Raw genomic sequence first — 25,925 nt, 5'->3', positions numbered from 1 at the left:
GTTTACAAATTCTGTCATAAAAATATATTTAAAAAATAACAAAAGGGAGGGTTGGGGGGAAAGTCCACCAAATGTAAGATAAAGACTATAGTGAGAATAAGATTTTGACAGTATTCTTTCATAATTTGTAACAAATATCTCACAGTAATGCAAGGTGTTGGTGGTGGGTTGATGGATGGAACCCCTGTGTGATGTTATGCATGTTTGCTTTGTAAGTTCACAACTTTTACTATACACTTATTGTTTATGTATGTTCATGTATAAATGATATAAAAAATAATAATAGGGTGGGCTGGGAGAAAAATACTTTGGTTAGTAGTAATACTTTGAGGATACTCTTTAATAGTTTGTTAAAAATGTTTCACAACAGGGAAGCAGACTTGGCCCAGTGGTTAGGATATACGTCTACCACATGGGAGGTCCGCGGCTCAAACCCCTGGGCCTCCTTGACCCGTGTGGAGCTGGTCCATGCTCAGTGCTGATGTGCGCAAGGAGTGCCCTGCCATGCATGGATGTCCCCTGCGTAGGGGAATCCCATGCACAAGGAATGCGCCCCATAAGGAGACCTGCCCAGCGCGAAAGAAAGTACAGCCTGCCCAGGAATGGTGCCACCCACACGGAGAGCTGACACAACAAGATGATGCAACAGAAAGAAACACAGATTCTCGTGCAGCTGAAAACAACAGAAGCTGACAAAGAACATGCAGCAAATAGATACAGAGAACAGACAACTGGGGTGGGGGGGAGAAGGGGAGAGAAATAAATAAATAAATCTTTAAAAAAATGTTTCACAACAATGGAAGGTATTGTTGGTAGGGTGAGGTATGAAAGCCCTGTATGATAGTAAATACGTTTATTTTGTAAGTCCACAACTATTACTATACACTTATTGTTTATGTATGTTTATGTTTCAGTGATATACTTCAATAAATTTTTTTAAAGTAAAGGAGGTTCCCTTTACTTCCACATTTCTTAATATGGCAAATTTGGCTCTGCTTTCTAGCTACTGCTTACCTTTTCTGTCATCTTCTGCCATTCCTTTCTGCACGCTATGCTTTAGTATCAGAGAAATATTTGTACTTCTTCCTACAAAGCATGCTCTTTTTGTTCTTCATGTCTTTGTTTAAACCATCCTCTCTTTAAGACTCAGCTTAGAAAACCCTTATTGAGCCCTCTGGGCTGGGATAGATGTCCTTCCTCTGCCGTCCCATGATACCCTGTGGTATAACTCTATCTTGTAGGAATCTTTTTGGTCAGGTAAATTTTCTAGTCTTTTAAGACTTAGACTTATTTTATTCACCCCTGCATTCACATCATTTAGCACACAGCCTGCTTTTCAGTAAATGTTTGTCAAATGAATTGAATGAATGGTTGTTGATTTTACTTCTGTGAAGCTGATCTCATCAAAGTAATTGACCCCTTAACAACTTTCATTATTTTATAGGTCTCATTTCATTGACATTAAGGGGTATTAGGCATGCCTTAACAATTTTTAAATTAAGCTTGTGAAAAACTACCATTCCAAATGGCAATAAGGGCAAAAACTCAATTAGGAGAGTATTCTTGTCTTCAATATTTTTAAAAGAACTTGATTTAGTAACCTGGTCAAATCCTGATATTACTCCATTGGCAATAGCACTGTTCTGAATCTTAGTTGATCCACCGTACACACCAACATTTATTTAATATATAATATAGGAAAACTGAGAATTCAAAGACAAGAATAATTCTCAAAGGAGATCACACTTTCCTGAGGACTAAAAAGAATTGAGAGAATGACTGGAAAGAGTTTCTTATTCTGCTATGGCCTAGAAAGGCAGGGATGATGGCTTTTTCTGTCTTCTGTACCTTTTTAGCATCAATGTGTTTCTCACTACAGACTCAATTTAACAAGTCAATGCATTGGTCAGGAGGAAAAGAGAGCAGGGGTTGTGGGTAGGTCAGAAAAATATTGAAAGTACTATTGGGAAAATAAAAAAGAAAAGCACAAAGAAAGGAAAAAAACCTTTAGAACTCTTGCCTTACAAAGTCGGTAGTATCACCGTTCAGTGTGAAGGACAGTTCCTGACTCATCTGTGATTGTATGGTAAAGAAGTGCTAGTTTTACTAACAAAGTTCCTGACTTAAACTCCTAATATTAGAGTCTCTTGGTTTCGAAATTTTAGTGCCATGAGTTATTTCCTAGTGTTGCAACAGTCATCGTGAACTCTATGTGGGAGAAGTACAGAAGATGGATAATTATTCCACTCTCTTTTTCTAAAAGACAATTATTCAGCTTTGTCACCAGGCATCACATTTCTCTTTCAATTAGGTCAAGTCTCTGCAGAGCAACCAAAACAAACATTCATTCATTTTGCCAATAAACTTGCAGAATGGTTGCAGAATATTTTCATTTCTATTCCTGTGTTTTAATTTGAAGAAAACAAAGTTGTTGTATACCAGACATTTGTTTTCCACTAAAAGATATTGCTTTAAGCAATATAATTTATGCCAAGTCAAACTATCTGTCTTCATAAAACAGGCAATTTGATTTTTTTATTAGCTCAAACAATGAACTTGAACTTTGTCTTTAATTAGTCCCAAATTAAACAACCAGAATTCTTTTAAAGCCTATATCTTACCTATGTATGCTGTGCATAATAAATTTTTATAACATTTCTTTTTTAAAAAATATTTTTAGCAGAAGGGAGAAAGTTTAGTTCTGGTAACCAACCTGCTCTCCTACCTTCTACGTATAAAGGCTAGCATTTAAATTCCTGCTTGATGCCCTAGTCCTAATATCCATGCCAGTATATCAGCATGTAACTCTTTCTCCCAATAACCCTCCAAAATAACTGTGTCTCCTCTTCACTTTGTCCACTACCTTTCTGCAGTCACTCACAGTTGTTGAAGGACTCAGTCCTGGGGCATCATCACATGAAAGCTTACCTGCAATATGTATAGTGAATTGTTTATTAAAGAAATGTACACAGCATTGGTACATAGCTTGGAAGAAGGAGAAAATATTGTGCAATGTTATAGTCAGAGTGATTGATGTCTGAGAAGAGAAGAGAGAATTATGTGTTAGTCAGGATCCAGTGAGGATAACAGAAACTATGTTATATATTCAAACGAGATTTAATACAGAAATTTGGTAACATAGGTATTAGAAGGCTGAAAGAGCACAAAGGGGAGGTTGAAATAATCATTCAGATAAGAGTGATAATCTTTAAAATAATAGAGAAAAGAAGAACAGAGGATAAAATAGTTAATATATTCATAAAAACCAAGGAAGAAATATGCATAACTGCTATATTCCTATTTCTATAACTGGTCATAAGGTTATAGTTGATATTTATGTCTTTCTTCCACTACCCTTTCCATGTTCCCTGTGCTGTTGGCCAGAAAATAAACCAATTGGGTCTTTACATGGTGATGTGATCTCAAACTTCATTCTTGAAGGGTCTGAGTCCTTAGTATATCTTTCTTTCTTGGGGTGTTTTAATTTTCCATTAACCTTTACTATTGGACATGGAAGCATTAAGAGGTACCCTAGAAAATTCCTTGAGTTATAGACATAGCCCCCCCTCCCTCATTTTGTAGGAGCATCCAAAATTTCCCTTGATAATAGTAATGAATCACTCCAGCCCTCATTTGCTTTTTGGTTCAGTGGTTTGGGGCGCACAAATGACCAGGTGGTAGTCTCAGCCTCCAATGAAATGAAAATATTGTATCCTCAGGTGGAAGCATTTCTTCTTTGAGAACTGTCACATCTAAACCAGCAGAACCCAAAGCTGTGTTATTAGATACAAGAGAAATGGGAACTACTTTCATTGCCTCCACTTGTCATTCCCAGATTCATGTATTCCGGCTACGAGACAAAGAACACCATATATTCATGATTGGTTCAAAGCACATTCCACATTCTGTAGAATAGTAGTTCTAATGTCACCAGTTATTTCCTTCTAACTACCTAGTGTAACTCCCAATTGGTACTATAGTCTTCAGTAGGCCATTACAGACAGGTAAAATATATTCATTTTCTATTTCTGTGTAACAAATTACTACATGATTAGTAGATTAATACAACACCCAAGTATTAACACACAATTTTATAAGTCAGAAGACTGGTATCATGTAGCTGGGTTCTCTCCTTATGGTGTCACAAAATTGAAATCAAGGTGTTGACTGGACTCAGTTCTCTTCTGATGACTCTGGTAAAAATCTGCTTCCAATATCATTCTACTTGTGGGAAGAATTCAGTTCTTTGCAATTATAGGATTGATGTCTCTGTTTCCTTGCTGGCTGTCATCTAGAGGCCGCTCTCAGCTCCTAGAGGCTTTATGTATTTCTTACCATGTGATCCCTTCCATCTTCTAGCCAGCAATGACACATCTAATCCTTCCTATCCTTTAAATCTCTGACCTCTTCTCCTGCAATCAGTGGTAGATAATCCTCTGCTTTTAAAGGGCTTGTGTGATTAGGTCAGTCCCCACCATGATAATCTCCTTTTCTTAAAGTACACTGTAACATATAACATAACCTAATCACAGGAGTAAGAACCACCATATTTACAGCTCTAGGGATTATAACAGATATATATAGTAGGAGTCAGGGACCTTGGGAGCCATTCTTAGAATTCTACCTGCCAAAGAAGGAAAATCCATATCCAGAGTATCTATTCCAGTGAGAAAAAAATTGCTCCTTTCTTCATGATAGAAATGGTCTCATATAATCAACCTGCTTGCTGATCCAACTGAGGAATGGTGCCATGTTGGGACCTGAGCATTGTCTCTACTTGTTTTAGATTAGGCATTCGGTGATGGTGGTAGCCAAATCAGCATCAGTGAAGGGAAGTCCATGTGGTTGCACCCATGCATAGCCTCCATTTATGCCACAAAAAAGATCATCTTGACCACTGGATTATTGAGAACCTTCATCCACATAACTTTTCCCAGAGCTCCTCATGAAATCTACTAATCCTGTTCTTTTCTGGCCCCTGATTATTTAGTAGAAATGTTAGCCATGTCGATATTTGAGTTTAGAGCCATACTTATGGCCACTTCTCCACGCAGGCAAAGTAGAAAAACTAAATTACTTATAAAAGTTTTGGCTACTGAAAAGATTTCCTTTTACCTCCGTCTTTCAAGAGACACACCTAATTGGGGTTATAATGCTGTAGCAGTCTGTTTCTGGTTGAAGCAGCATATCATGAAAAATCATTTGTAAACCAAATCCAAATTTCTTTTCCTTAGTAACCATGTAATAGGGATTTTTCCATGAAGCTATAGTATATGAGGGAGAGGTAATGATGCAGAAAAATCTGAACCAACTGCTCATACATTTTTCCTGTATCTTCAGGACCTTCTCAAACTTATATACCATTTCCTTTTTAAAAAATAATTAATTAATTTATTTATTTTTCTTCTTTATTTTCTTTTAATGTTACATTTTAAAAATATGAGGTCCCCATATACCCTCCACCCCCCCACCCCGCCCCTCCCACATCAACAACCTCTTCCATCATCATGGCACATCCACTGCACCTGGCGAATACATTCTGGAGCACCGCTGCACCACATGGACAGTGGTCTACATTGTAGTCCACACTCTCCCACAGTCCACCCAGTGGGCCACGGCAGGACACACAACATCCAGCATCCATCTCTGCAGCACCACCCAGGACAACTCCAAATCCTGAAAATGCCCCCACACCATATCTCTTCTTCTGTCTCCCTACCATCAGCAGCCACTGTGGCCACCCTCTCTACATCACTACTACAATTTCTTCCCTTACTAATCATAGTAGTTCCCCAACAGAACACCAGTGAGTCCACTCTAACCCATCTCTATTCCTCTAGCCTGTGGACCCTGGGATGGTTATGTCCAGTCTCCCCTCTATATCAAGAGGGGACTTAGATTCCACATGAAAATGGATGCAATTCTCCTGCTTGCAGTTGTAGACACTCATGGCTCCTTGATGTGGTAGTTGACCCTCTTCACTTCCCTGTCAGCTGGCCAGGATAAGTTCAACAAACCAGAGGATAGAAGCTGCAAGTCTGCTGAGGCCCAGGGTCTGGTCATCACATGGACAGCCTGGAGATTCAGGTCTCCTGAGTATACACCAACCCAAACACCAACCACAGGTCCGGTAAAAGTAACAGAAGAGGCATGTGTAGAAAGGCCACATCTGAGTCCAACTCCATCACACTCAGGAACACAAACTCCAAAGTAGGGCCAACTGACATGGCACTGAACTCCCGAGCCATCTGCCATGACCATAGAACCTGTGGGTCTCTGCAGCCCTCGGGAGAACCAGCACCTGGATTTCCATCTACCTTGACTGTCTCTGGTACCCTGCTGAGGCGTGTGTAAGCATAACCCCTCTGATGACCTCCTGACTCTTTTTTGGAGACTTATAGCCATATAAACTCATTTGTTCCTTCCATTTCCCACTTTTATCCAAAGTCGAAGGGCAGTTTTTAACACCTGATATTACATGTAGGCTGAGATATTCTGCCAGTCTGAGTTGACCCCTTTATTCGAGGTCTTTTCTAGTTACATCATCAGCAGGTGCTTGGTAGTAATCCCTTGGCACCAGGGAGGCTCATCCCTGGGAGTCATGTCCCACACTGGGGGGAAGGCAATGCATCTACATGCTGAGTTTGACTTAGAGAGTGGCCACATTTGAGCAACATGGAGGCTCTCAGGAGGTAAATCTTAGGGACCCTGCAGCCCTAGGCCTAGTTCATATTTCAGATACACAGGCTCATTATCGGAACCATCAGTTTCAAGGGCTCATCATTGGACCATCCACCTTTTTTGGTCTTTGCCATTGCACTTAGGGGATAGTTGCTGTTTCATTGGGGAATGTGATAGAGCTCACCTGGCCAGGAACTCAGCACTCTCTCAGCTATCGTTTCCAACTGAAACCACTATGAAAATATCCAAACCTTTCTATGTACCCTGTACACATGCCCTGGAGAACTCCCTCCCAACCATGTGCCCCCCACCAATAACACCCCACACGAGTGCTCCTCCCCTGCCATAGTTGAACCTTTCTGTAGTCCCAAACTTCTTCAAAAAGAAAGCCCAATATATTGCCAGGTTCCATTAATAGTAGAATGGAATATAGTGATGGGTTTAAAGGTTAGATATAGAATACATACTAATTTAGAAAAATTAAATAAAGGAAAAAATAAATTGGGGTATCAAAAAACGAAAAAATGGAAAAGCTTTCTTTTTGACATTTTACCTTTCATCACTGCTATAGGTGTTGCCCTGTATGTACAGAGGGAAGGCAATTTCTTCCTCAGTGTCTACATCCTTTTTTTCCTAATTCATAAGTTTGTCTTCACATAAGTTTTAGATCACAGTAATTCACATATACAATATATGTATACCATTTCCTCTTGATGATGGATTTCTGCCTTGCATATCTGACCTTATGGTCTGTTGGATAATATAACATTGAAGTCATGGTAGGCAGCTTAGGCCATATGAATATTTTGTGTAAGGTGGATGGTTGTTCAGTTTCTACCAAAGCCTAGGAATGGAAAGGAGTTGTTTATCAAAAGGAGAACCATTATCTGTGGGATGCTTAGCTTTGCTCAAGTCCTGAGGAGTTCTGTTGGCCCATGCAGCATCCCTATTTGTCATACACACTTCTATTACCATTAGCTCTACTGGATCATAAGGCTCAAATAGCAAAGCACATTGGACAGCAGTTTGGTTGTTGCAGGGGCTTCTTTTACTCTGCGCCCTACTTCACATAATAGCCTTACAGGTTACATGACAAATGGGTGTAAGCAGCACACTCAAGTATGGTATATATATATTGTCTCCCAAATCCAAAGTTTTCTGTCTTTTTCTTTGTTATAGGAGATGCAAGATACAGCAATTGGTCTTTCATTTTGGAAGGTCTATTTTGACATGCCCCAGACCACCAGAGGTCCCCTTGACTGAGTGGACAAGCACATATATGTCCAGTGCTTGGACTGAGGAAGGCACTCTGAAGGTGATACTCAAACTTCTGTGCAAGGATACCTTGTAACTCTTCAGATTTCTGATGGGGTGACTTAGGGATGCTGTTTGGACCTCTGGTGACAGGTGTCCCATAGCTAGTGTTCAGCTATTATGAGGGTCTGGGAAATGTATTTTTCTGATTCCCCGGAAAAACAGAGTATAGAACAGAGTATAAAAGTGTAAACTTGGAACTGAGAGATAGTAGTTAAATAACCAACAAATATGAATGCCTAATGTTAATAAGGGAGAAAAAGCACAGACCCTTACCCACCTTTTCCAGAAAGAATTTATAATGCAGCATAGTCTCCCTCTAGCATCACTTAATCATTGTGCACTATTTACTATGTTATTTTGTTTTGAAGGTTTTGCTTTTATTCTTCCTCCCTGGCTCAGTTTAAATTGTCCCTACCTATTCTCTGACTACTCCCTAAGGGTTCATCTTATTGAACATGTGACTTTTTAAAAATAAAATTTTATAGAAGTATATCATTCCTACATGAACACACATGAACAATAAGTGTATAGTAAAATTTGTGCATGTACAAAACAAACATGCATATCATCATACAAGGCTCCCATCCATCCCCCCACCACCAACACCTTGCATTGTTGTGAAACATTTGTTACAAACTTTGAAAGAGCATTGTCAAAATATTACTACTAACTTTATTCATTTCCACACTTTTACAATTAACCTCATTAGTAATGCTACATACATTAAGCCTCAGCTCCTCTTCTTAGTCTGCATTCTATTTCCTTGTAACCTATACTCTAGAGTTTTACCTCTGTGAGTTTACTCATCATATTTAGTTCATATTAGTGAGACCATACAATATTGGTCCTTTCATGTCTGGCTTATTTCATTCAACATCATATCCTCTGGGTTCTTACATGTTGTCAAATGCATCCCGATTTCATTTTTTTCAGAGCTGAATAGTACTTCTGTTGAACATGTTTTAATTTTCCTTTATAAATGAGCATCTTACATATAAATGCCATTTTAGAGGTATAAAACAACATTATGTGTAAAATACTATGTGTCTAATTGCAAATCACAATACCTTAAACATAAAAATTGGTGGTATTTCCAAATAGCTCAAAATTTTTTCTTACACATTTCCTTTTGCCTCATGGCTCTCCAAATTAAACCAGTAGTATTTATAGCTTCAGTAGAGATATGACTGAAATGAAAGTGTTTGTTATTGATTTTTCAGTTGGGTTAGTCTAGATTATGCTACAGTAACAAAAACCTCTCAAATCTCAGTGACTTAACCCAACAAAAACTTATTTCTTGTTCATACGAAATGTCAAACATGGACTGATGGGGAAGGTGGAGTTCTGCTTATTATAATAAAAAATCCAGGTTAGTGGTGGCTCTACTTTAACACATGCTTCCATAATTAGACTGGCTATTGAAATGGGACTCAGCAAAATTACACCGGATCTTAACCCCTGCCTAGAAATGACGTTACTTCCTCTTACATTTCATTGATTAAAGCAAGTCACACTTCTCCGAAGAAGAAATACAAATGGCAAGAAAGCACATGAAAAAATGTTCCAAATCTCTAGCTATCAGGGAAATGCAAATCAAAACTACAATGAGATACCATCTTACACCCATAAGATTGGCAGCTATGAAAAAAACAGAAGAATACAAGTGCTGGAGAGGATGTGAAGGAAGGGGAACACTCATCCACTGCTGGTGGGAATGCAGAAGGATCCAACCATTCTGGAGGACAGTATGGCGGTTTCTCAAAAAACTAGCCATAGATTTGCCATATGACCCAGCAATACCACTGCTGGGTATATACCCAGCAGAACTGAAAACAAGGACACAAACCGATATATGTACACCAATGTTCATAGCAGCATTGTTCACTATTGCCAAAAGTTGGAATCAACCCAAATGCCCATCAACAGATGAGTGGATCAATAAAATGTGGTATATACACACAATGGAATACTACTCGGCTGTAAGAACAAACACACTACAAACACATGTGATAACATGGATGAATCTTGAGAACCTTATGTTGAGTGAAGCAACCCAGACATTGAAGGACAAATACTACATGACCTCAATGATATGAAATAAACAAGCTGCCCTAGATAGCAAGAGACTGAACGATAGGTTTACAGGAAATCGGAGGGTGGAGGAAGGATATGAGCCGATGTCTGCAGGGGTGGAACTTAAGACAAGATGGTGGTAAGTATGAACACAAAGAAGAGATAAAATGGGGGCAAGGGGTTGCCTTTGGTTGGGGCTTTACGGGTTTGAGGGTGGCTGGAGAGGGACGGTTGGGTAATGTTGCCCAAAAGTGGGGGGAGGGAGGGGTAGCATACGAACACAGGAGAGGGTTAGGAGGTGGTGGAGAGTAAAATGCCGAGAAAATCATATCAAAATATAATAAAGAGGGTTACCTGTTTAGAATGCTCGGAGGGGAGGGTCTGATGCAGGACGGGCTCCTGGGGAATGTCTAAATGCTCATTCTGCCAGAGTGGGTGACACCATGGGGTAGAATCCCAAGTAGTGAGAGTGGGGGTGGACCCACATCCTGGGGAGGACTAATGCCACCAAATAGAGGGAACTCTATCCCTCGAGAGAAAGGGTGGCTCCCAGGGCATTGGGGCAGATGAGCAAGTTAGGCCCTAAACACTATTCCATCTATCTCTGGAAGTGGCTCCTCAGGAAACGGAGGTTGACTGTCACTGTGGGCACCAAGGTGGAAGGGAAAATGGACGTTAAATGTGTGGAACCAAAGTAAATGGGGGGCAAGGGAGGAGTTTCTTGAGAGTACACAAGGATGGATATAAAACATGTAATATTACACCATAACATATAGGAGACGACAGACTGATAATGTAAACCATAATGTAAAACATAGGAGAACTAAAAATATAAAGAACTGTGTATCCTAAAGTATGCACCATAATGTAAGCACAGATATTACCATGTTAGAAAGCTAATATCTCAGACTCTGTACATCACCTTAAGTAAATATGATGTGAATAGGGTGTAAGAGTATCACTGTGGAAGGAAAAAGGTGTTGTGGTGGATGTATGGGAGTGCTGTATATTATATATATGCATTGCTGTGGTCTAGGACTCCTACGAAGAAACGCTGAATAATTAGGGGGGGGGGGGAAAGGATAGGATGTGGAATTTTTTCAAGTCAACATTCTTTATCTAAGTTCTTTATCTAACTTTATCCAAGTTCTTTATCTATCCTTTAAACCCATCGCTATATGCCATTCCCTAGTAAGGGACCATGACATTATATTGGGCTTCAAATTTCGGGGAGTTCTGGATCACAGAGTGTTTCAACAATGGCAATGGAGGGATACTGGTATGGGATACCAATGACAGGTGATATATGGCTGACAGGGAGCTGTACAGAACATATGTCCAGGGTGCATGGTAATGATTGGATATACTCATAGTGGCAACAATTAAAAACCCAGCAGGGGGGGTACTGGGTTCCTGGCCAGTGGTGCTCTGTCGTGGTCCCTAGGGGAGCAGCGATAGTCTCACAGGTACAGCGGCGGGGACCGGGAGGGAGTGAGGGTTCAACAGTGAGCCCCTGATGCTAATGACTATGCTTGTGAGCTGATAAACCTAAAACAAGAACAAGGCCTAGAGCAACATTGTGCCTGGGAATTTCCTCCTGTCAGCCTTCATGTTACTCAAATGTGGCCAGTCTCGAAGCCAAACTCAGCATGTAAATGCAATGCCTTCCCTCCAGCGTGGGACATGACACCCGGGGATGAGCCTCCCTGGCAACGAGGGACCACTATCAAATACCAACTGATGATGCAACTGGAAAAGGACCTTATATGGAAGGTTCAATGCGGATCAACAGAATATCCATGTCTACATAAAACAACATGACTTTAAAATGCTGTTTGACCTAAAGTAAGGGGGAAATGGAAAGGAGAAATGAGTTTATATGGCTACGAGTTTCTAAAAAAGAGTCTGGAGGCTGGCAGAAGGATTGCCCTCATGCACAACTGAGCAGAGTCAAAGAGACAGATAAAGCAGATACAACCCCCAGATATTGGTTCCTATGAAGGCTAAAGAGACCCATGAGAGTTATGGTCATGGCCGATGGGGTTTACTACCAGGGCAGATGGCCCCTCTCTGGAAATGGTGTTTATGTGTGATGAATCTGGACTCAGATGGGATCTCCCTTCATAAGACTTTCATACTAATCTGCTGGAGGTGCAGTTAACGTTGGGGTTTAAGATATAGTTAGGGGATTTGAATCTCTGGACTGACAATGTGATAGCCAGGTCCTGAGCCTCAACAGACTCCAGCACCTACAATCTGATTTATTGGACTTACCACACTCAGCTAAGATGGAGTTGAAGAAGGACAATCACCACACCATGGAGCCTAGAGTGATTACAACTGAAAATGGGAGGATGGCAGCCAGCATCCATGTGGAATTTGAGCCTCCTCTCGACATAGAGGTGCAATGGACACAACCAATCCAATGTCCACATAGAAGAGGTGGCATTGGATTGGGAAAAGTGGACATGGTGGACGATGGGTATGGGGAAGGGCAGGAAGAGATGAGAGGTGGGGGTGTATTTGGGACGTGGAGCTGCCCTGGATGGCGCCTCGGGGGCGATCACCGGACATCGTGGATCCTCACAGGGTCCACTGGATGGAATGGAGGAGAGTATGGGCCATGATGTGGACCATTGTCTATGAGGTGCAGAGGTGCCCAAAGATGTACTTACCAAATCCAATGGATGTGTCATGATGATGGGAACGATTGTTGTTGGGGGGGGAGGGGGGGGGTGGGGGGGTGGGGTTGAATGGGACCTCACATATATATTTTTAATGTAATATTATTACAAAGTCAATAAAAAAAAAGGGGAACTGCAATTTTAAAAGGATAAAGAGAAATAACACAAAATAAGCCACCTAGGAATAAATCTAACAAAATCTGCAAAGCCTATATGAGAAAAACCATGCACCCTTCCTAAAGTATGTGAATGTAGACATGAACAAATAGAAAATGATGGTCCATTTGAAATATCATGTGCTGCTTTCCAAATGGAAAATCATGTTTTGGGGAGGGAAAATCTCAATATTATAAAAAGGTGAATCCTCCTTAAATTAATGTATAAATGTAATTTGACTCCAATAGAGATAACATCAGTTAGATTTTGAAGCTAGGAATGCTCTTGCAAAAAGCTCAAAGTAAAATAAGCAAATAGGTATATTCAGAAAACTCTGAAAAATTAGCACAATGAGGGTAGCTAGCTCTTTGAGATATGTTGATTCATGAATAAGCTGATAGGCCAGAAGAACTAAAAATTCAGAAATAAACCAAAGTGCATAAGAAATGTTAAAAAGCCAAATAAAAAGGATAATGGGGTAATATGATTAATACTTGTTTGGGAATTTTTTTAGGAAGAGCAGGCAGTTTATTTTTTATGCAATAAGATATACATAAAAGTGAAATCATAATGCTCAACAGTGACAAGAGTGTTTTAAAAACAAATCAAGTTTTGATACATATTAATAAAGCATACAATCCAAAAAAAAAAAAAAGCAAGTCACATGCTAGTTCTAGCTTCAGTTGGAGGGGCATTCAATCTCACCATGTTTCTATTAATAAAAGGAAAAATGGAAGTTTTGAACAATCCTAATGCCTCCCACACGTCTTAAATTCATAGCAATAATCTTGAAATCCAAGACAAGTGCCTGGATTTTTTGTGGAAAAAATAGGAGGAGAGATTTAGTGTCAACTCCCTATGCCCCAAAAGAGACTCAGGACCCAAAGCATGAAACTTATTTTTTTAAGACTTATTTATTTATTTCTCCCCGTCCTCCTCACTTCTGCTCTCTGCATCCACTTGCTGTGCATTCTTCTGTGTCTGCTTGTCTTTTCTTAAGGCAGCACAGGGAACCGATCCTGGGACCTTCTGGAGTAGGAGAGAGGTGCTCAATCTCTTGCACCACCTCAGCTCCCTTGTCTGCTGCGTCACTTATTATTTATCCTCTGTGTCTCTTTTTGTTGTGTCATCTTGCTGTGCCAGCTCTCTGCTTGGTCCAGCTTGCCACGTGGGCCAGCACTCCTGTGCAGGCCAGCATTCCACATGGGCCAGCTCTCTGCTTGGGCCAGCTCACCACACGGGTCAGCTTGCCTTCACAAGAAGGCCCCAGAAATCGAACCCTGGACCTCCCATATGGTAGGCGGGAGCCCAATCGCTTGAATCATATCTGCTTCCCCAGAGCATGAAAATTTAGCAACAGAGTTGTTAACCACTAAGACTGAAGATTAAGTTGAGATTGAGATAGAATCAGGAAATGAAAAGTGAGAGAAGTTAATGCTTGGTGTGTAGCCCTAAGTTTAGTGTCCCATATCCTGTCCACTCTAAGTTAAGTAGATTGATAGATACACTAAATAAGTTTGGTGAGCCTAGAATAGAGGAGACCTAGGCCATGACTCCCTGCAAATCCCATGGAAAAGATCTGTGTCTAGCATGGTACTGGATAGGGAAAATATTATTGACTCGCTGAGAGGTTTGGAGGGATAGGCAACGTTACTGAGTCAGAAACATCCTAGCTTGATATGGGAAAGCTTCCTAGGATTCCTATGCATTTATGGTGGGGTTCACTAAAATACTCAGAGGAGTCCGAGGTCAGAATTGGACATAGTAAACAAGCAAGATTAAATGTAATGCTGTCAATGGAACTAGAGAACTAGAGAACTAGAAATAAATGAAATTCCATGTTTATCTACCTAAGATCTTGAGATTATGTACATTTCTAAGCTACATTGTAAACTTTATGGATTACAGAGTACTTTCACAGGTATTTCCATTCATGATCTTATAAAATGGGTGTTATTAAATGTTATCTTCTCTATTTTATACAATTTATAGATAGGTAACCTGAAGCTTGGATAGTGTAGAGAACTATACCATGGATATAAAACTATAAGTACTGGAACCAGGACCAGGTCTTAGATGTTATGGTTATCAGAATTTTATTCTACTCTTCTTATTTTCGTAATTTTTGATAAAATATATCTTAGATTTTGGCATAATTTCAAAATCTGGCCAAATTAAGCTTGTTCTACCTTGAAAAAATTTATTTTGCTGTGAAATGAAAACAGCAAAGATAGAAAATGCTCATGAGTAAAAGAATGGAAAATTATAATAACCATCTGTTATGAATTGATCATGTCCCCTACAAAGATATGCTCAAGCCTTAACCCTTGGTCCTGTGGATGTGAACTCATAAATAGGATATTTAAGATTCTGTTATGTTCAGACAAAACTGAATCAGGGTGGGCCTTAATACAATAAGACTGGAGTCCTTATAAGCAAAGGAATTTGGACATGGTAATGGGAGTGAGGAAGAGACAGAAGGAAAGTGAGTGCCATATGATAGAGGCAGAGATTGAATTATGGATTGCCAGCAAGCCACCATCAGAATGTTACAGACTTTAGAGAAAGTATGGTATGACAGTACCTTGATTTTGGACTTCTAGCCTCTGAAACTGCAAGACAATAAATTCCTGTTGTTTAAGCCAGCTGGTCTGTGGTATTTTTAAAAATTTCCCCTCCCCCCTTGCAGCTTGCTTGCTGTCTTGCTCTCTGTTTCCATTCACTGTGCACTCTTGTGTTTTTGCTTGTCTCCCTTTTTCTGTTGTGTCGCCTTGCTGAGTAGGCTTTCCACAGCGCTTGCAGGTTGGGCGGCTCTCCACAGGGTGCCGGCAAGCCTGCCTTCACAAGGAGGCCTGGGTTGTGAACCCAGGGCCTCCCATATGGTAGACGGGAACCCAACTGATTGAGCCACTGCCGCTTCCCTAGTCTGTGGTACTTACTATAGCAGACGTAACAAACTAAGACAGCATCTCTCATTATAAAATGTATGTTTTTCATAGTGTTCATAATTTCTCAGAAGAAATAATTTAGAGACTTCTAGGAAGATGGCAGACTTCTCTCCCAGAAAAATAACTAAAGAATAGGCAGAAACAGCCTGGATAATTTTTTTCTAGGGCTTAGGACACTAGGGGAAGGCTGGACACTGCCCAGAGGAGAAAGGGGCAAAAGAAAAGAATCATGATGGTAAAACTGTGAGTTAAAAGCTGCAGCTGCAAATGCCAGCACCCCCCCCACACACACACACTGTAGATACTTTTGAATTCTCAGGCCTTGGGGCTGGCAGCTGCAGACAAAGATCAATCTCCCCAGGAAAGGGGGGAGAGAGGGTCACAGCCTAAGGATGACTCAGCTTTTGACCCACAAATTTGTTCTTCAGTGTCCCACGAGCTCTCCCAGGCCTGGTGGGGCTGTGCCATTGTTTGCCTTGGGAACCAGCAAGGGACTAAAGAGATCCAACCCTCTAAATTTCCCTCTCTACTGACCGAGACTGGTTGTTGAAGACACAGAGGGGAGTAGAATTACTTCCTACCTGGGAAAAGGCAGCAAAGTTTGGAGAACTGCCTCTGAGAAAGTTTGAATTATGAGGCTCCTAGCCTCCAGGTAGGAACCTCTGTCATATTGATCTGCCCTTGTTGCTGCAAACACACTCTGACCAGGCATTGAACTGAGGGCTGCCAAAGAGTGACAACTGCTGGCAGACTAAAAATGTGCATGTAAGGGAAATTACAAGTAAATAAGTAAGAGAGGTTTTTTCCAGCCTTTACAAGTCCCTCCCCAAGGCCCTGGGAAATGGGTCTGCAACCCATTACTGGGTCCAAGACCCAGATTTGAGCAACTAATAGGACAATCCAAAAGACCCAGAACAGGTTAAACCAAGAAACAAAGATCAGCAGTAACACACAGCCTCCTGCCACTAAAACCCTATGAAAGAGAGAAATTGAGCATGTAAGTAAACTCACCACCCTATCAGATTCCTAGACATCAGTAAAAAATTAGAGGCCATACTAAGATAAAGGAAGAAATGGTCCAAGAAGAGAAATATATCAAAGCCCCAGAAGAGATGCAGGATTTGAGACAACTAATCAACGAGATGCACACAACATTCCAAAATCAAATTAATGATTTGAAAGACAATATGTCTAAAGAGATAAAGGATATCAAGAAGACAATGAGTAAGCACAAAGAATTTGAAAACCTAAATAAAACATAACAGCTCATGATAAGTGAGATTAAAAAACACTTTAGAGGCATACAACAGCAGACTCAAAATGATAGATAAATGAATAAGTGATACAGAAGACAGATCAGCTGAAATTGAAGAGAGAAAAGAGTGGGAAAAATAGTGCAGGGGCTCACAGAGTTGAATGATAATATGAATGCAACAGCATACATACCATGGGAGTTCCAGAAGGAGATGAGAAGGATAAAGGGACAAAAAGAGTATTTGAGGAAATAATAGGTGAAAATTATCCAACTCTCAGGACAGTAGTGAACTTACATGTCCAAGAAGCTCAGTGTACCCCAAATCAGAATAAATCGAAATAGACCTACTCCAAGACACATACTACTCAGAATGTCAACCGTCAAAGAGAAAGAGACAATTCTGAGAGCAAAAGGGAGAAAACCACCAAACACAAATGATGCCCAGTAAAATTTAGTGCATATTTCTCATCAGAAACCATGGAGGTGAGAAGACAGTGGTATGGTACAATTAGGATACTGAAAGAGAAAAGCTGCCAGCCAAGAATTTTTTATCCAACAAAATTGGCCTTCAAATATGAAAGCAAGTTTAAATCATTAACAAACAAACAGAAACTAAGAGAGTTTGTAAAAAAAGAAACCACTTTTGCAGGAAATATTAAAGGAAGCCTTACAGCCTAAAGGAAAAAGACCAGAAAGAGCCTTGGAGGAGAGTATAGAAAAAATAATAGCAGAAAGGGTAACCAAAAGAGTAAAAAGACAGACAAAAATAAGGCATGACATATGAAAGCCAAAGAATAAAATGGTGGAAGTAAATAATATATTACAGTAATATCATTGACTGTGAATGGATTAAACTCCCCAATCAAAAGATATAGACTGACATAATGGATAAAAAAAATATGAGCATTCAATATGCTACTTACAAGTGACTCACCTTATACCCAAGGATACAAACTGGCTGAAAGTGAAAGGTTGGAAAAAGATACTCTACACAAATAGTAACCAAAAAGAGCAGAGATAGCTATACTAATGTCAGCTAAAACAGGCTTTAGATGCAAAAACTGTTATGCAAGATACAGAAGGCCATTATATATTAATAAAAGGGGTAATTGACTAGGGAGAAATAATAGTCATAAATATCTATGTACCTAACCAGGATGCCCCAAGACATGAGGCAAACTCTGGAAAAACTGAAGGGAGAAATAGACATCTCTACAATAACAGTTGGAGACTTCAACACACCCCTGATATCATTAGATAGAACAACTAGACAGAAGATCAACGACAAAACAAAGAACTTGAACAATATGACAAATAAGCTAAACCTAACAAACATATACAGAATGCTGCATTCAAACTCAGCAAGTTATACATTCTTTTCAAGTGCCCACGGGTCTTTCTCCAGGATAGACCAAATGTTAGATCACAAGGCACGTCTCAATAAATAAAAAAGATTGAAATTATACAAAGCACCTTTTCAGAGCATAATGGAATAAAACTGGAAATCAATAATCAACAGGAAAGAGGTAAATTGGCAAATATTTGGAGGCTAAACAATGCACTCCTAAATAATTGGTGGGTCGAAGAAGAAATTGCAAGTGAAATTATTAAATATACTGAGAAAAATGAAAATGAGGACACAATTTAGCAAAACTTATGGGGTTCAGCAAAGGCAGTCTTGAGAGGGAAATTGACAGCCCTAAAAGCCTATATTAAAAAAGAAGAAAGAGCTAAAATAAAAGATCTAACTGAACAACTGGAGAAGCTAGAAAAAAGAACAGCAACCATTCCCCAAGCAAAGAGAAGGAAACAAATAACAAAGATTAGAGCAGAAATAAATGAAATTGAGAACCAAAAAACAATAGAGAAAATCAACAAAACCACAAGCTGGTTCATTGAGAAGATCAATAAAATTGACGAACCATTAGTTAGACTAACAAAGAAATAAAGAGAGAAGAAGCAAATAAATGAAAATAGGAAATGAAAGGAGCAAAGTTATGACTGACTCCACAGAAATAAAAGGATCATAAGAGGATATTATGAGAAACTGGTGTGCCAACAATTTAGACAACTTAGATGAAATACACAAATTCTTAGAAATGCACAAAAAACCTACACTGATGCTACAAAAATACATGAACTTAACAAATCAATCATATTTAAAAAGATTGAATCAGTTATCAAATCTCCCAACAAAGAAAAGCCCAGGAAAAGATGGAGTCACAGGTGAATTCTGCCAAACATTTTGAGAAGAATTAACACCAATCCTGTTTAAACTCTTCCAAAAAAATTGAAGAGGAGGGAAAATTACCTAACACATTTTATGTAGTCATCATCACCCTAATACCAAAGTCAGACAAAGATATTTACAAGGAAATTACAGACCAATCTCTCTAATGAACATAGATGCAAAAATTCTCAACAAAATACTTGTAAATAGAATCCAACAGCACACCAAAAGACTTAGACATCACGGCCAAATGGGATTTATACCTGGTAGGCAAGGGTGGTTCAACATAAGAAAATCAATCAATGTAATACATCACATTAACAAATTGAAAGAAAAACAACACATGATCATCTCAATCAATGCAGAAAAGGCACTTGACAAAATCCAACATCCTTTCTTGATAAAAAACATTTTGAAAGATAGGAATAGAAGGAAAATTCCTCAATATGAAAAAAGGCATATTTGAAAAACCCACAGCCAACATTGTACTCAACAGGGAAAGGTTGAAAGCTTTCCCTCTAAGATCAGGAACAAGACAAGGATGCCCACTGTCACCATTATTATTCAATATTCTATGAGAAGTTCTAGCTAGAGCAATTAGACAAGGAAAGGGAGTAAAAGGCATCCAAATAAGAAAAGAGGAAGTAAAACTCTCACTATTTGTGGATGGCATGAACTTATATTTAGAAAATTCTGAAATGTCTATAACAAAGCTACTTGAGCTAATAAATGAGTTCAGCAAAATGGCAGGATACAAATCAATATGCAAAAATCAGTAATGTTTCTGTACACTAGTATTGAACAATCTGAGGATGAAGTCAGGGAAGAGTTCCATTTACAATAGCAATAAAAAGACTCAAATACCTCGGAATCAATTTAACCAAAGAAGTACAGGACCTATTTCAGAAAACTACAAAACAATGCTAAAAGAAATTAATGAAGACCTAAACAAATGGAAAGACATTCTGTGTGTTCATGGCTTGGAAGATTACATATCATGAAGATGCCAGTCTTACCCAAACTGATTTATAGATCAATGCAATATCAATCAAAATTCCAACAGCTTACTTTACAGAAATAGAAAAGGCAATTACCAAATTCCTTTGGAAGGGAAAGTGCATTGAAATAGCCAAAAGCATTCTAAAAAAGAAGAGTGACATTGGCTCAATTTCACTACCTGACCTTGAAACATATTACAAAGCTACAGTGATTAAAACGGCATGATGTTGGTGTAAACATAGACACATTGTTCAGTGAAATAGACTTGAGAGTCCAGAAATAAACCTTCACCTCTATGGACAACTGGTTTTTGATAAGCCTACCAAGTCCATGTTGATCAGACAAAACAGTCTCTTTAACAAATGGTGCCAGGGAACAGGATACCCATAACCAAAAGAATGAAAGAGGACCCCTATTTCACTCTCTATACAAGATGAATCAAAGACCTAAATATAAAAGCAAAGACCATAAAACTGTTAGAAGAAAATTTAAGGAAACATCTTAAAGACCTTGTGAGAGGTGGTGGTTTTTTTGACCCAATACCCAAAGCACATGCAACAAAAGAACAAATAGAAAAATGAGACCTCCTCAAAATTAAACCCTTTTGCACCTCACAGGACAATGTACTCCCATCTGAAAAATCCAAATAGACCAACGCCAAGACACATACACATCAGAATGTCAAAGGCCAAAGACAAAGAGAGAATTCTGAGAGCAGCAAGAGAAAAGCAATGCATAACATATAAGGGATATCCCATAAGATTAAGTGCTGATTTTTCACCAGAAACCATGGAGGCAAGAAGACAGTGGTCTGTTATATTTAAGACACTACAGGAGAAAAACTGCCAGCCAAGAATCTTATATCCAGCAAGACAGTCTTTCAAAAATTAGAATATTCACAGATAAACAGAAACTGAGAGAATTTCTAAGCAAGAGACCACATTTTCAGGAAATACTAAAGCGTGTACTAGAGCCTGAAAAGAAAAGTTAGGAGAGAGGGGCCTGGAAGAGAGTCTAGAAATGAAGATTATATCAATAAAAGTAACTAAAAGTTTCAAAAGAGTGGTGAAAATAAAATATGACAGATAAAACTCAAATAGTCAGGAATAAACTTAGCTAATGATGTAAAGCACTTGTATTCAGAAAACTGCAACTCAGTGTTAAAACAAATAAAAAAATCATTAAATAACTGGAAGAACATTCCATGCGCATGGATTAGAAAACCAAATATCATTAAGATGTCAATTCTCCTTCATAAGACTTTCATGCTAATGTGCTGGAGGTGTAGTTAATGTTGGGGTTTAAGATATATTTAGGGGATATGAATCTCTGGACTGACAATGTGATAGCCAGATCCTGAGCCTCAACAGACTCCAGCACCTACAATCTGATTTATTGGACTTACCACACTCAGCTAAGATGGAGGTGAAGAAGGACAACCACCACACCATGGAGCCTAGAGTGATTACAACTGAAAATGGGAGGATTGCATCCAGCATCCAGGTGGAATCTGACCCTCCTCTTGACATAGAGGTGCAATGGACACAACCAATCCAATGTCCACATAGAAGAGGTGGCATTGGATTGGGAAAAGTGGACATAATGGACAAAGGGTATGGGGAAAGGCAGGAAGAGATGAGAGGTGGAGGCGTCTTCGGGACATGGAGCTGCCCTGGATGGTGCTTCAGAGGTAATCACCGGACATTGTAAATCCTCACAGGGCCCACTTGATGGAATAGAGGAGAGTATGGGCCATGATGTGAACCAATGTATATGAGGTGCAGAGGTGCCCAAAGATGTACTTACCAAATCCAATGGATGTGTCATGATGATGGGAACGAGTGTTGTTGGGGGGGGGGAGAGGGGGGGTGGGGGGGTGGGGTTGAATGGGACCTCACATATATATTTTTAATGTAATATTATTACAAAGTCAATAAAAAATAAAAAAATTAAAAAAAAAAAGATGTCAATTCTACTCAAATTGATATACAGATTTAATGCAATCCTGATAAAAATTCCACCAGCATTAAAGAAAAAATTGCGAACACAATCATTAAATTTATTTGGAAGGGTAAGGAGTACTGAATAGCCAGAAACATCATAAAAAGGAGAGTGAACCCTCATCTTCAGACTTTAAATCATAAAACTACCTATAGTGGTAAAAACAGCATGGTACTATCCTAAATACAGACACAATAGACCAATGGAACCAAATTTATGGTTCAGAAACAGACCCTCACAGGTATGGTCAAGTGATTTTTGACTAGCCTGTCAAACTCACACAGCTCGGGCAGAACAATCCATTCAACTAATGGTGCTGAAAGAATTGAATATCCATAGCTGAAAGAAGGAATGAGGACCCCTATCTCATACCTTATCCAAAAATTAACTCAAAATGGATCAAAAAACTAAAAATAAAAGCAAGAGTCATAAAACTTCTAGAAGAAATTATTGGAAAATATCTTCAAGACCTGGTGGTAGTTGGTGGATTCTTAAAGGAGATAAGAGGATGACTGAGTGAACTACTGATGTTTAATGTATGTAGAAGTTTTAATTAGCTTTACTGTAAAAGTGTGGAAATGTATAGAGGGAATGGTAACACACAGTAAGTAACAGTTTATAAATGCGGATGTGACTGAAAATGGTAGTCTAGGTATATAAATGCCTATTGACAGAATGCTTGAGTATAATCTAGGAACTCGAGAGCACAGTAAACCAAGAGGTGGGTGAGAATTGTGGTTGATGGTACAGATGCAAGAGTGTCCTTTGTTAGCTAGAACAAATGTATGTCACTACTGCAGGTTGTTGGGAATGTGGAGAAGCATGAGAAAAATACAGCTGGAGTGACCTTTAGACTGTGGTTAGTAGTAATAATATAATATTCTTGCATCTATGCAAATGATGTACTGTATTGATACTGAGGCAGTATGGAAAATGTGAGCCAAATGTACACTATGGACATGGCAATAATCAGATGATATTATTTTTTCTGTAGCAAATGACACACCACAATGTGGTGTGTTGATGGAGGGGTGTTGTTTGGGAATTTTGCACATGTGCATGATTGTTTTATAAGTTTACAACTTCTGTCATAGAAATATATATTTAACAAATAATAATAGGGTGGGTTGGAGAAAAACACACCAAATGTAAGAAAAGAACTACGATTAGTAGTAAGATTTTGACAGTGTTCTTTCATAGTTTGTAACAAACGTCTCATGACAATGCAAGGTGTTGGTGGAGGGTTGATGTATGGGACCCCAGTATGATGTTATGCATGTTTTCTTTGTAAGTTCACAACTTTTACTATACACTTAATTGTTTATGTATGTTCATACATAAATGATATAAAGATAATAATAATCGGATTGGTTAGGGGAAAAATACATTGTTTAGTAGTAATATTTTGACAATGCTCTTTAATCATTAGTTAAAACGTTTTTAAAACAATACAAGTTATCTGTGGTAGGGTGATACGTTATACATGTTTGTTTGATGTTATATATGTTTGTTTTGTAAGTTTACAACTCTTATACATTCATTATGTATGTTTATGTATGAGTGATACATTTCAATAAATGAAAAAAAGTGTAACATGGAACTGTATAGCATAGTAAAGCCACATGTGAATTAATATAGGTAAAATCGCATATATAATACTGCTTTTCTTTGAAGCTGAACAAATATTATCTTAAGACTACAAAATATTAATATCAGACAAAAAACACATTATGCTAAGTGAAAGAAACCAGACACAAAGTACTACATATTGTATGATTCCACTTATATAAAATGTAAATATAAATCAATTTATAAAGATGAAATTAGATTAGTGGTTATGTAGGGTTGGGGAAGTTATGCTAAGGGGTATGGAGTTTTGCTTTTTGGAGTAATGAAATTGTTCTAAAATTTTTTTGTGGTGACGAATACCACAAAAAAATGTGATTATACTAAAATGTGATTAGTGTGATTATACTAAAAACCATTGTTTATGTACTTTGAATAGATCTTACTGTATGTGAATAAATCTCAATAAAATGGCTTAATAAATTAATAAAAAATTGTACAAGAATAGCCAGAAACAGCGGTTATGTATAGCAGGGGAAACAGAGAGATTAAGAGGTGGAGAATTTTCTTGTTTGGCTGTTTTTTGTTTATTATTATTATTGAAATAATTAAAATGCTCTAATAATGATTGAAGTGATGAATGCACACTGTGATTATACAAAATTCTATTGATTGTACACTTTGGATGAATTGTAAGCTTTATTATATGTACCAATAAAATTGATTTGTTTAAAATATAAAAAAGAAATAATACAGGGAATCATATTTAAATATAGATAATACTTTCATATGGTACAAAATTCAAATGGTACAATAGGGTATATGGTGAAAAGCACAATCTGTCTCCAACCCTTCCCCAGCCACCCAATTTCCTTCCTCAGATATAATCATTGTTATCAGTTATTTGTGTTTTTCTCCAGAGAAATGTGTGTAAAAGCTTACAGGTGTGAAAAATAAGTGATGGAATTTAGAGATAAACCAGAAATAATAAATAATGTATTATAGTTTGTTTTCCCATCCGTCTTCTATCACTCAACTGCACATAATAGAGTTCTTTCCATTAGACTTCAAACTTCTTGTGGATAGGTAGAATAGTCTTCCTCATCTGTCTATCTTTAATGTTGCTTAACATACATTATATAAAATATTTATTTAGACAAAATAACTGACTGACCAGAAATATTTGAGGTGGTCATATAATTTAAGATAGTGGCTATTTTCCTAGTCCATGGTAGCTATAATGATGATACAAGTCTACATTTATAATTGGCATCTGTTTCCTTGTCTTTATTCCTATGGCCACTATTGTATTTTAATCCCGTATCACTCCTCACTTCAAGTAAGGTATCCTAACTGGCCACCTACTCTCTATCCTTCTTACATTTTTCTTTCCATCTTCTGTCTCTCCCATGAATTCCCTACATACTGATGCCAAGTTATCTTCCTCAATCACAGTTCTAATCATGACACTCTCTAAACCTGCTCCTAAATTCCAATGGCTCCCTCTATTGATATATGCAACATTCAAACTCCTTTATATAGCAAACCATTTCCAACTTGACCTCTGTTATTTTGTAGTGGTATTTCCAGTTATCACCAGAACCATGTGCCTATTTCCATCAAATTGGACTACCTTCATTTCTATCAAACAAAATTTGGTGTGGTCCAGTATTGTATGAGATGTTATATGGCATTTTTCAAGAATTTTAACCTCTATCATTTTCTTCATAATTTATAGTTAAAACTATTTTCATATTCAACTATATAGGTGGTAGAAAGAAAAATTAAACAATTCAACTGAGATATGCAAAAAATAACGCACAGACAATTCATGGTCTATACCAGTGTGATTTCACAGGGATATGATTAAGTCAATTTTACTTTTTAAAAATAGTTTAAATTCCTCTGGCCTTAGCTTGTTTCTCTCTCTCTCTGCATTTGGTTAAAATACCAGAACTTTATTCTCTCACTGTTCTGGAGGCAAGAAGTCCAAAATAAAAATTTATCAAGACCTC

The sequence above is a fragment of the Dasypus novemcinctus genome, chromosome X (genome assembly GCF_030445035.2).
Source record: "Dasypus novemcinctus isolate mDasNov1 chromosome X, mDasNov1.1.hap2, whole genome shotgun sequence".
NCBI classification, from domain to species: domain Eukaryota; kingdom Metazoa; phylum Chordata; class Mammalia; order Cingulata; family Dasypodidae; genus Dasypus; species Dasypus novemcinctus.
Note: the sequence above shows the minus strand (reverse complement) of the source record.